The sequence below is a fragment of the Rutidosis leptorrhynchoides genome, chromosome 3 (assembly GCF_046630445.1).
Source record: "Rutidosis leptorrhynchoides isolate AG116_Rl617_1_P2 chromosome 3, CSIRO_AGI_Rlap_v1, whole genome shotgun sequence".
Taxonomy (NCBI): Eukaryota; Viridiplantae; Streptophyta; class Magnoliopsida; order Asterales; family Asteraceae; genus Rutidosis; species Rutidosis leptorrhynchoides.
The window spans coordinates 470,909,600-470,921,192 of record NC_092335.1 but is presented as its reverse complement, the minus strand read 5'-3'; the positions used below and the strand labels follow the sequence as shown (position 1 = coordinate 470,921,192).

Genomic DNA, 11,593 nt, shown 5'->3' with positions numbered 1-11,593 from the left:
AAAGAAAATCAGCTGATAATGAGGTAAAAGAAAGTGTTCAAGAAGAACCACAAATCAATACTCCTTCTGCAGAGGATATTGATAAATGTAAATACATAAATTGCAATAAATTATGCAATATTATGAAACTGAAATGAAATGAAAAATCTTGATGAGATATTTTCATATAATGTTACAATGACATCATGAATAAAGATGATGATCTGGAACTAAAATCTGTCATTGAATATCAAAATAGACGTGATTGAACTCAACGGAAAGGAGCAATACGAGCTGAATTAGAATCGCTCAATAAAAGAAAAGTTTTTGGATCAATCGTTATCACTTTTAAAGATGTGAAACAATGGGATACAAATGAATTTTTATCCGAAAAGAAATGTGCAAATGAAGTTACAAGGCAAAACTAGACTTGTAACTCAAGATTTCCCACAAAGACCAGAAATGAATTACGAGAAAAACTTATCCTCCTATAATGAATACAATTACTTATTAGATACTTAATCAACCTGGTAGTTATTTAAATGCATCTCATGGATGTTGTTACTACTTATCTGTATGGATCACTTAATAGTGATATATATATATATATATATATATATATATATATATATATATATATATATATATATATATATATATATATATATATATATATATATATATATATATGAATATACCTGAAGGGTTAAGGTATCATAAGCATCTAATGCAAAACCCAAGGGAATATATTCCATTAAATCACAAAGATTTCTAAATGGATTTATACAATCGGGACGTATGTGGTATAATCGATTAAATTACTACTTGATAAGAAAAGGGTATACATATAAACTTATTTGCACGTGTGTTTTATAAAAACAATGTTCGGATATGTGATCATAACTGTTTATATCAATTATCTTAAATAAAGAAATCTATGAAGCCATTCAACTTCTAAAGAAAGATTTTAAAATAAAAAAAAATCAAGTATTACGTTGATTTACATATTGAGCATATAACTAATAACTTACGTATACATCAAACAACTTATACCGAAAAGATTTTAAAATATTTTAATATGGACAAGACAAAAACCATTAAGTACTCATATGGTTGTTAGATCTTAATATTGATACTAATCCATTTCATCCTCTAGAAGATCATGAAGATCTTCTTGGTTCAGAAGTTCCATATTTTAGTGCAATTGGGGCTCTTATGTATCTTACAAATTATACAAGATCTGATATTTCTTTTGCAGTTAATTTGTTGACAAGGTTCAGCTCAGCCCCTACCAAAAGACATTGGAATGGGATCAAACAAATAGTTTGATACCTTCGGGGAACTACTGATTTATAATTATTTTATTCTAACAACTCGAAACAAGATTTGTTTGGTTATACAGATGCAGATTATTTATCTGATCTACATAAAGCTAAATCTCAAACTGGATATGTATTCCTAAATGGAGGCACCGCAATATCATGACGTTCTCAAAACAAACACTTGTTGCAACATCATCAAATCAAGCCGAAGTGATTGCATTACATGAAGCTACTCAGGAATGATTTTAGTTAAGATCAATGATACAAATCATTATTGATTCTTGTGGACTAGAACGCTATAAAAGCCCAACAACTATCTATGAAGATAATACAGCTTACATAGTACAAATAAAAGAATAGTATCAAAAATGACAGAACAAAACATAAATGCTGACGAGGCGCTAAAGCTATAAACGGTCTTAACGGTCATAAGTTTGATGGAAAAGAATGGTATATTGGTAAGGCTCAGAAAAAGACTAAAAGGGAATAGGAATTGAAACAACAGTTTGAGCAAACCATGAAGGAGACTGTAGACAAATCACATGGGTCAAACTTGTACATAAAAGATTTAGATGATACAATTTCAGATGAAAACCTCAGATTCTTCTCATATACTCAAGATCTCGTAAAAGACAACCAGATTAAAATGAGATATGTTCAATCAACAACTCTGCTGATCTTTATACCAAAGCACTGTCAATCGCTGTTTTTCAAAACATACGTTCACAATATTGGCATGAGGCAAGTTCAAAAGATGTGACGACTCAGCGTTGTCTACTTGAGGGGGAGTCAACTCTATGCTGCACTCTTTTTCCCTTAGCTAAAGTTTTATCCCACTGGGTTTTCTTTAGCAAGGTTTTTAACGAGGCAGTATTAATTGCTCTTTAAAAAAAATTACCATCCAAGGGGGAGTGTTGTAAATTTAGTAGTTAAATATGGATGGTAATTAGTCAAATATGGATAGTAAAATTTGTACTATATATATGTGCATAATGTAAGTTACAAAAACACACATATACATTAAATACATCACACCTCTCTTCAACCTCTTTCTCTCATATATCTTCTACAACACATCTCTCTTTTATTGGTTCTTTCAATTTGAACATATTTAACCAGGCCACTAAAGGTAGTTATAAGCCTACTGAAATATAACATGGATATATTATTCAGCTTTTGACTTTTTTATGGGTTCACATCATCTTTCTCATTTATTTAAATCCCATTTTACTTTGCTGAATTACAGCAACAATATTTTTACGTAAAACCTTTCTATCTTTATTCACTGAAGTATTTGATTTATAAAATTTAATGGATAACCTCCTTGTCCGTTAAATTTATTTAGTAAGTGAGTACGGAAACACTTATTATGAGAAGTGTTAGTGGGGTAGTCGGGAGCATACGACTATTTATGGGCCAACAACGTTTATTATTCCGCACTTCTCGATATTCCGCTTTAGAGGGAATATGTTTGTTCCAATTTCGTCTAGTAGAGCGAACTGAGGTTGATGTTTCGCGATCATGAGATACAAATTTGATTTTCTTTGGTAGTTTGATGGCAATAAAGACTTATTTGAGTTATTAATTGTGGAACGGACTCCTCAACATATTTTGCCTTTACAAGAAGCAAGTCAGGATGAACGTTAGTGCTACGATGTCTAATAGGATACAGCTAACAGTGAGGGGGAAGATTCTACATTTTATGATTCTGAGAGAGTCAGTTTGTTTGAAGAGTTTATCAGAGATATCGATAGGGATCTCAGCTCAGTCTCAGGGGGAATCTTGCTGCATTTGTTCTATGAGTAACACGTACGAGTTAAAAGAAACTACAGGATGACAATTAGCATTTCGACTTCAATGAGCGGAAACATTGATGTTCGAAGTTTGGGTTTTCATGTATTCTGGAAGACTTTTGATGGAGCTTGTGATTCACAAGTTTATGGTACTACAGCAGAGATTGACTGAAGATTGCAAGAGGTGTTTACAATCATTCGCCAGTAACGTCCAAGGGGGAAATTGTTGATGCATATTTTGTATGGCCGTCACTGGGCGAATAACGTCTATTCTTACATTGTACACCTAGTTTATATACACGCGTGAAACTGATAAGTTATAGGAGCATATGTAACTGTTGGGCTATTCATGTCGATAGGCCCATTAGGGCAACCTAAGTCTATGTCTTCTATATATATATATCAGTTTATGTGTGTCTTTAGGGTTAAGAGATCAAGAGTCTAAACCCTAATTTGGGAGAGCCGCATTCGGCGATCCTGTGCATAGGGGAGATCATGCTCGTTCTCCCTTGGCCACCGATGTTTCTGTGTTTAAATCAATTGTAAGTTCAACGTTTATATTAAATATATTGATTTATGTTTGATTCATCGCGTTTATCTCTTCCGTCTTTGATTTTTGCTCGTTAATGGTTGTTTTGATCCTTAACTGGACCAACATAACTGAAAGGCTATTGAAGGGTCAAATAGAACACCATCATTTTAAGATTTGTGGGACCTACACCATAGAGGTGTCTTCGAACATAGGCAAGATAAACAACCGTTTAGGGCTCACAAATTTAAAAAGACTCGAAATTTGAAAATGTAAATATTTTTCTTCATATAGTTAATTAAATCAAATAAAAAATTGTCAATTAAAGTTAAAATACCTTGTTTTAATAGTTAAATACAATGTAAGTAAATAAATAGATAAATTGAAGTATTATTTTTGCATGCGTAGTAAAAAAATTTAACATATATGTTGGCTCATTTTTATTTTCGTCTAGAGCCTTTAAATTGTTGAGACGCCCTGCTACACCACATCACTCCTCCCCACTATTTCTCTTTTTTTCATCACATTTATCACGTTACCAGTACCCACAAAACCCTCATCACAACTAATAATGGTCTAAATATATCAAGTTAGCGATCAAACAACTTACATCCGGGGGCGGACCAAAGAAGGAGCAGGGTGAGTGCCCCTAGTGGATTTGCAATGTTTAGTGCAAATTTTTTATGTTTTTTGAATTTGTTCTCGGTGGATTTTTTTTCCCAAACCCTTCATATTTTTCCCAAACCTACGTATTTTGCCCAAAAAACCTCCAAATTATGCTCAAAAAACTTTATATTCTGTCCCAAAACCTCCATATTTTGCCAAAAAAAAATCGCTACGTTTTAAAAAAAAAATTCGCCCACGGTGAAAAAATTTCCTAGCTCCCCCACTGCTTATATCGTGAGCTCAAAATAATTATGTTAAATATTTTGTAGTAGCAAATAATTCTATAAAGGAAAGCTAATGATCAACAATTTCAATTCATAAATCATGTGATCAAATGGGTCATGTAGAACACCATCATACTAAATTCTATTGATACGTACTTTGCTCAGCTTAAATATCTATAAGACTATAACTGAAGGGCAATTGAAAATGGGTCATGTAGAACACCATCACTTTAAATATGTGAGACCTACACATCACCCCTCCCACTATCTCCCTTTTTTCATTACATTGGTCACGTCAACACCGTACCCTACAAAAATCCATCACAACTAATAACTAATAATGGTCTAAATATATCAAGTTAGCGATCAAATTAAGAACTTACAACGTGGGCTCAAAATTAATTTAATTATCTTAAATATTTTAGAGCAGTAGTAAATAATTCTTAGAAAGGAAAGCTAATGATCAACAATTTCAAATCATAAATCATAATGTCTGGAAAAAAGAGGCCCAATTTACAAGTTTTGTTTTTTGTGTGCCTCACCATATTTAGGTTTGGGCATGAGCTTTGAAGGCCTCCCCTTCTTTATTGTATGTTAAAGCTTCAAACAGAGTTTATCACTTTTTGATGCATTTATCGCATTTTAATTGAGGTTGTTACCTCTATGTTACAATCTATAATTCTATAGTTCTATAGTACAAGAATGTTTATTACATGTATGACCAAAAAATGAAAGACTAGGAGTCTTGACAGTTAGTGCAATAGTGAAGCTGATGCAGAATTCGTAGACTATGTTGTTTGCTTTGAGGAAACAGTACTTGATGATTGATTTTCGGAGATCGAACGAACACCAAATAGTGAAGCCATGGGAGACGTTAAATAAGATGCCACTGGCATCTTTGATGGGAGTATAGGCAGGGAAGCTTCAAATTTGAGTACTTGAATCGCTTGTCTCATTGATGGTCGAAATTCTGAGTCAGGGTGCACACACCATAACCCAACAATCATTAAACGCTTTATTTCTTCTTCTTCAAATTCTAACCCTATACGTGGATCGACTGCTTCCAAAAGAGCCCCGGTCCCATAAAGATCCCAAACCCATTCTAGTAACCGTATTTGCTTTTCCGGTGCCTTGTACTCGATGGGCTTTCGACCACAAGCTATTTCAAGTGCAACAACTCCAAAGCTATAAACGTCCGATTCTTTACTTGCCTTACCGGTCACTACACATTCGGGAGCCATGTAGCCTAAGGTCCCGGCCAACATAGTTGTCTGCGAGCCTTTCTCGTGGTCAACCATCTTAGCCAATCCAAAATCACCAAGCTTAGCATTGAAATTTAAATCCAACATCACATTACTCGATTTGATATCTCTATGCAAAACACATTGCTCCCATTCTTCATGTAGATATAACAAAGCAGAAGCTAGACCATGAGCAATTTTGTACCTTGTTTCCCACTTCAACAAGCTTTTTTCCTTGAAAAGATGTGAATCTAAGCTTCCGTTTTCCATATATTCGTATACAAGTAGAAGTTCGCCTTTCTGGTGACACCAACCCATTAGTTGGACAAGATTTCTATGCCTCAATCGGCTAATAATCTTGACCTCCGATGCATACTCCTTGATCCCTTGTTTCGAACTCTTTGACACCCTTTTCACCGCTACATACGTGCTCGATTCTCTCAAAAAACCTTTATAAACCCCACCAAAACCTCCCTCTCCAAGCTTGTCACTCTCCGCAAAGTCACCAGTCGAGCGGGCTAACTCATTATACGAGAATCTTTTAGGCCCTGTGCCCATCTCGAACTGATTGTTCATCTCAACATCAAATGAAATATCCTCTATTTCGTCTTCCTTACCCTTATTCTTCTTCTTTATCCTCCAAAAAACAAATGCAAGGACAAATATAAATACAATCGTTATCGATATTCCAATTATTAATCCCATATTGTTGTTACTTTTCCCATTGACCGGATCCGGGCCCAGGTTCTGTCCGGGTCCGGGACCCGGTGGCATCCCTTTGTTTGCATCAACCTGTAAATTCGAACTATTAAAACTCCAAGATTTTACGGTATGTCTCTCAGGCAATTCTCCGGTGGATGCTGTGAACCCAAAAATTACCCATTCGGGTAACTCTTTCCGTAGATCAACCGTGTAAAAGATTCCATCTTGACGTACGACCGTATTATTCTGATAACCAGTAAACGAAACACTAAGATTTTTCGAAACAGAATCATAAGTAATCCAAGCTTGACACTCTCCTGCTCCGGTCACATTACTTAACCATTTTCGGGATCTAACCGAAGTAAGTGAGCTAATACTAATACCCACATGATCACCCATTGAAATATTGCCCGAAACAAACGGATCCCAACCGTTCCAAAAAGTATCAAACTCAACCGCTACAAACCGGTTCACCACCTTATAGGTCGTGATGTTGACCGGGAGCCCAATAGCCCCACCAGCAGCGATAACAGAGTTATTCTCAGCTAAAAAGAACGTGAAGCCATCAGCGTATAATGCGGCCCCGTTTGAATCAATCACAAAGGTGAAATTGGTCGAAAAACTTGCTAGCTCTTTTGAAGTGTTGTCCCAAAGATGTAACGGGCTCGTGTAAATCGCTCGTCCTTCGGACATAAAACCATCTGGGGTCACTTGGATCCCTTTGTCCGAAATATAAGCACCGTCACCTTGCGTACGTATTTCTACGTTCTGATTACGTGCACCGATAGTTTCAAGATTGAATGAAACTGAAGCTGCAAATGGGATTGAAAAAATAATAATGAAAGTGATCATATAGATCATTGAGCATGTCATGATTATTGGAGAATTGCTACAAATTTGCAGGTAATGTATGTGTTTTTTAAAATAAACATGGCTTAAAATTAACAGGATTTGTAACTTTTTTGGTGGGTTGAAGCAGTCATAATCTTGTTATTGGATAAAATAAAAGTTTTATGATTGTTGAAAATAAGCCGTCTCGATCAGATTCTTTGTATTACTCAACGTTCTGTATAGTCAACCACGACCTAACTACCATTTTGTAATTTTATACTGTATAATTATAATTAATAATTAATAACTAATATAATGAGAATGATAATGACAATGATTTATAATTAATATGAGTACAAAACTACACATTAATGATTACTTACTGGAACCACGGTATTAAATAAACTAAAACATAGAGTATTATATAATCGCCGTTCCAAAAAAGGCATACGAGTATTATATAAACTGTAATTTAAAGTTTATATATAAAAAATTGCAAACATTATACAGTATTATATTGTAATTGGTTTATCTTTACAATTAGCATGAATACTAAACCAGTAACCATAGCTGATAGCTCGTCTAGGCTGTGTCTCTGCATCTACATACCAAGTTCGTCTACTTTGTGTTGCCGATGATAAACAAGTGAAAATCTTAACTTCTTGATTTTCCTTTTTTTTAAAAATGTCAACTTTTTGATTTAATGACGTTATTAAAATTACATTCATACCCAAAATAATTTTCAGTGTTAAAGTTATATCCGTTATAAATAATTATCTACTTAAAAATTAATACTTAAATACTACTCCCTCCGTCCCAGAATAATTGTCCTGTTTTGACTTTTTGAGTCTTTTTTCTTTAACTTTGACTTTACATTGCTTTCTTTGCGTTCTATAATATCGAATGAAAGTTATACCAAATGAAAACACATTCAAAAATGAATCTATTGATATAAATTTCATCAAATATTATATAGCGTACACCAACAAATATTTAAAGTCAAAACTTAATAAATTGATTTTGAAAAGTGTAACAGGACAATTAACAAGAACACAAACAAATATTTAAAGTCAAAACTTAATAAATATTCTATAGCATACACCAACAAATATTCCATTTTATTTAAATACTATTAAATCCATTTTTACGCTTGTATAATACTCTCAATTATTTATTTCTTAAATAAATTCAAAAATTTAAGACAAAATTAACATATGTCAAACATATCTTAACAACAACAACAATAACAACAAAACTAAATATCACATAAGTGGTGTACGGAGAGGTGATATGTAGACAATTCTTCCCCTATCCGATAATAAAGACAAGTCATTTCTCCACCAGAGTGAAAACATTCTCAAAAGTAGAGAAAGTCATCCCTCTCTCTATTCGACGGATAGAGAGATTGCTTGATCTCCGGCCAATAAGTAGGAAAAAGTTTTTAAAAAAAAAATTCAATTAAATTAAAAATAAAATTGAGACGTCATGAAAATGGTAAAACCAAATTTCCATGAGTTTTAACTCCTGCATAAAAATTTAATTTAACATCTAAGAATCTGTCAAACATATCTTAAATTTATCGAAAATTGATGGATGACTTTCTTCAACTTTGTTATTAATAAAGAAGATAGTAAAATAGTAAATAGTGAATAGTAATTTTAGAAAAAATATGCAGGATGGTTCATGTAGTATGTATCATTAGTATTTGAATCCATAAACTTCTTTTATATGAATAGTTCTTATGGTTTGAAATTTTTATGCGGACATTATTTTTCACAAGCGGCTGTTAAAATATCCTGTAAATTCCCACACATGCGAGACACACATAAGAACTATATTAACTTCAAATAAAATTTAGGACTCCATTAGTTATTTGGATAGACTCAAGTTCATTTTCCTCATCATCACCTTCTTCGACGAAGTGCTTGTCTCGAAGGGGTGTTTCGGGTAAGCACATTTGTGAACGGGGGCTTTCACTCACGTTGATGTAGGCGGTGATACGGATCGGCAGTGACCAAGCTCTTAACAGATCACCCTGGAGTGGATGACTATGTTTTGTTCGAGCTATATTTCAATAGATCTGGAGGTTTTTTCCGTTTCACTTTGTTGAATGCGAGTCGAGTTAAACAATGACTTGAGGACTACTGCTGGGAGTGATTTCGTGACGGGATAGCAATGCTCACGACTGTGAGATTGTAGCATATCGAATGGTTGCTAGAATACTTGACTTCGCGACCGTGAGGTCAAGGACCGCGCCCGCGAAATTTAATAGGTCGAAGAAGCTTCAGGAATTTTGGAGCTCGCAACCGTGAGGGTCTAGTCGTGACCGCAAAAATCGGTCCTACTGGAGTTTGGTTCGGTTTAGGTTTACTCGTTGTATCGTGATTCTAACTCGTTTTATACTATAAATACCCCCATATGTAACATGCAATGTATATCTATGAAAAATTAATAAGAATACTTTTTGGTTTGGTCGTGGATTAAAGTAATCAAGTTTGATTACATATAACCACATATATTCTCATGTTTTTATCTTTTTTGCTAGTATCTTCTTGACCATCACATATATTCGTTTATTTTCAGTGGTTTTGGTAATTTGAGGTTAACAAGTCTTGTTAGGGCTCATTAATCATTCCTAACAAATGGTATCAGAGCTTAGGCTCACGTGTTTACGGGAACACCGGCGGATAAGAGTGAGGTGAAGATTGTTCAGTTTGATGGAACCGATTTTAGCTTTTGGAGGATGCAAATTGAAGATCTTCTCTATTAAAAGAAGCTTTACCTACCGTTAACGGGTGATAAACCGGAAGAGATGGGGCACGAGTGAGACTTGTTGGATAGGCAAGCCCTATGGGTTGTTCGACTTTCTCTAGCCAAGAACTTTGCTTACAACATTGTGGGTGAAACCACAACCGCGGGATTGATTGTGGCGTTAACCAACATGTATGAAAAGCCTTCCGCTTTAAACAAAGTTTTATTGATTTGGCATTTGGTAAATGCTTAGATGATGGAGGTCCTCGGCGGCGGATCATTTTAACAAGTTTAATTTTTTTTAACTCGATTGAAATCGGTTAATATTAAATTCGATGATGATCTTGAGGCATTTTTTTGCTATCTTCATTATCCGGTAGTTGGGCTGGTACTGTGATGGCAGTTAGTGGTTCATTCAGAGCTACTAAGCTCACTTTTGAAAGAATTCGTGATTTGATTCTTAGCGAAGGTATTCTAAAGAAAGATTCAAGTGGGAGTTCGGGTTCGGTTCTAAGTGTTAGTCGGGGAAGATCTAGGTTAAGGATTTCATCAAGGAGTAAAAGCGTGGTGTGTTAAAATTGTCAACAAGTTGGTCACTTTAAGTCAAAATGACCGAGTTTTAAGTCGGGTGGGAGCGCGGTGATTACGGTGATCGAGGATGCGTTGATGTTCTAAGAGGAGGTTCTTGAAGAATCTTAGATTTTAGATTCGTGTGCCTTGTATCATGTTACCCCATACATGAATGAGATGGGGAATTTAAAGGGTTATTCTGGTAGGGTTCGAGTTGCAAATAAGAGTACTCTTGATGTTTTGGGTATTGGTGATCTCGTGGTTAGACATTTGGATCATGTTTGGATCTTGAGGAGCGTGAGGTTCATCCCCAAGGTCACGAGAAGTTTACTCTCAGTTGGGAAATTGGATGATAATAGGTGTCATGTTCTATCTCAGGATCAAATGTGGATAGTGTTTAAAAGAGATAGTGTTATTGCTCGCGGGGTACAAAAGGCGAACCATGTATATGGTTAATGTTCCTTCCGAGGAATGGCTAGGTGGTTTTGTAGGTGCTAAAAGTCCTAGCGTGCTAATGTTTTCTAAGATTGTTGAGAGGTCTTGTTTGAGTGGGAGCTCAAGAGAAGTCGAAACTAGTGGAAATCTGGGTCGATTTGGGTACACTAGAGTCTTCGTTACTTCGAGTAGATCTCCTCCAATGAAAAATTTGTTGCGATTGACATAAGAAGATGAACAAGAGGTTTTTTTAGGAGTCGCAGTTAGTGATACATCCGTACAATGTGTATTGGCACGGGGTGAAATATCCGATTTGTCAAAATTCGTGCGCTTGTATGTGGTTGGTGTTCCAATGGTGAAAGCAAAGGTAGTAAAATGGACGATTAAGTGTACGATTTCGTTCTCGTGCAAGGTTTTAATTGGTAATGACCATGTGTTCGTTTTGTCGACAGTTTTATTCTTTATTGGAAAGGTAAATCGAGATGATGATATTGTGTACGGGTGGATTGCTTGGGCAATGGGGGAGATTGGGTCGGGTTGGGCTCAAACG

General features: G+C 35.1%; 1 pseudogene; it reads right to left on the bottom strand.

Annotated features, from left to right (window-relative positions):
• Positions 1–5,265: 5,265 nt before the first annotated feature.
• On the bottom strand, positions 5,266–7,329 carry LOC139898110 (L-type lectin-domain containing receptor kinase IX.1-like; annotated as a pseudogene).
• Between the last annotated feature and the right edge of the window lie 4,264 nt (positions 7,330–11,593).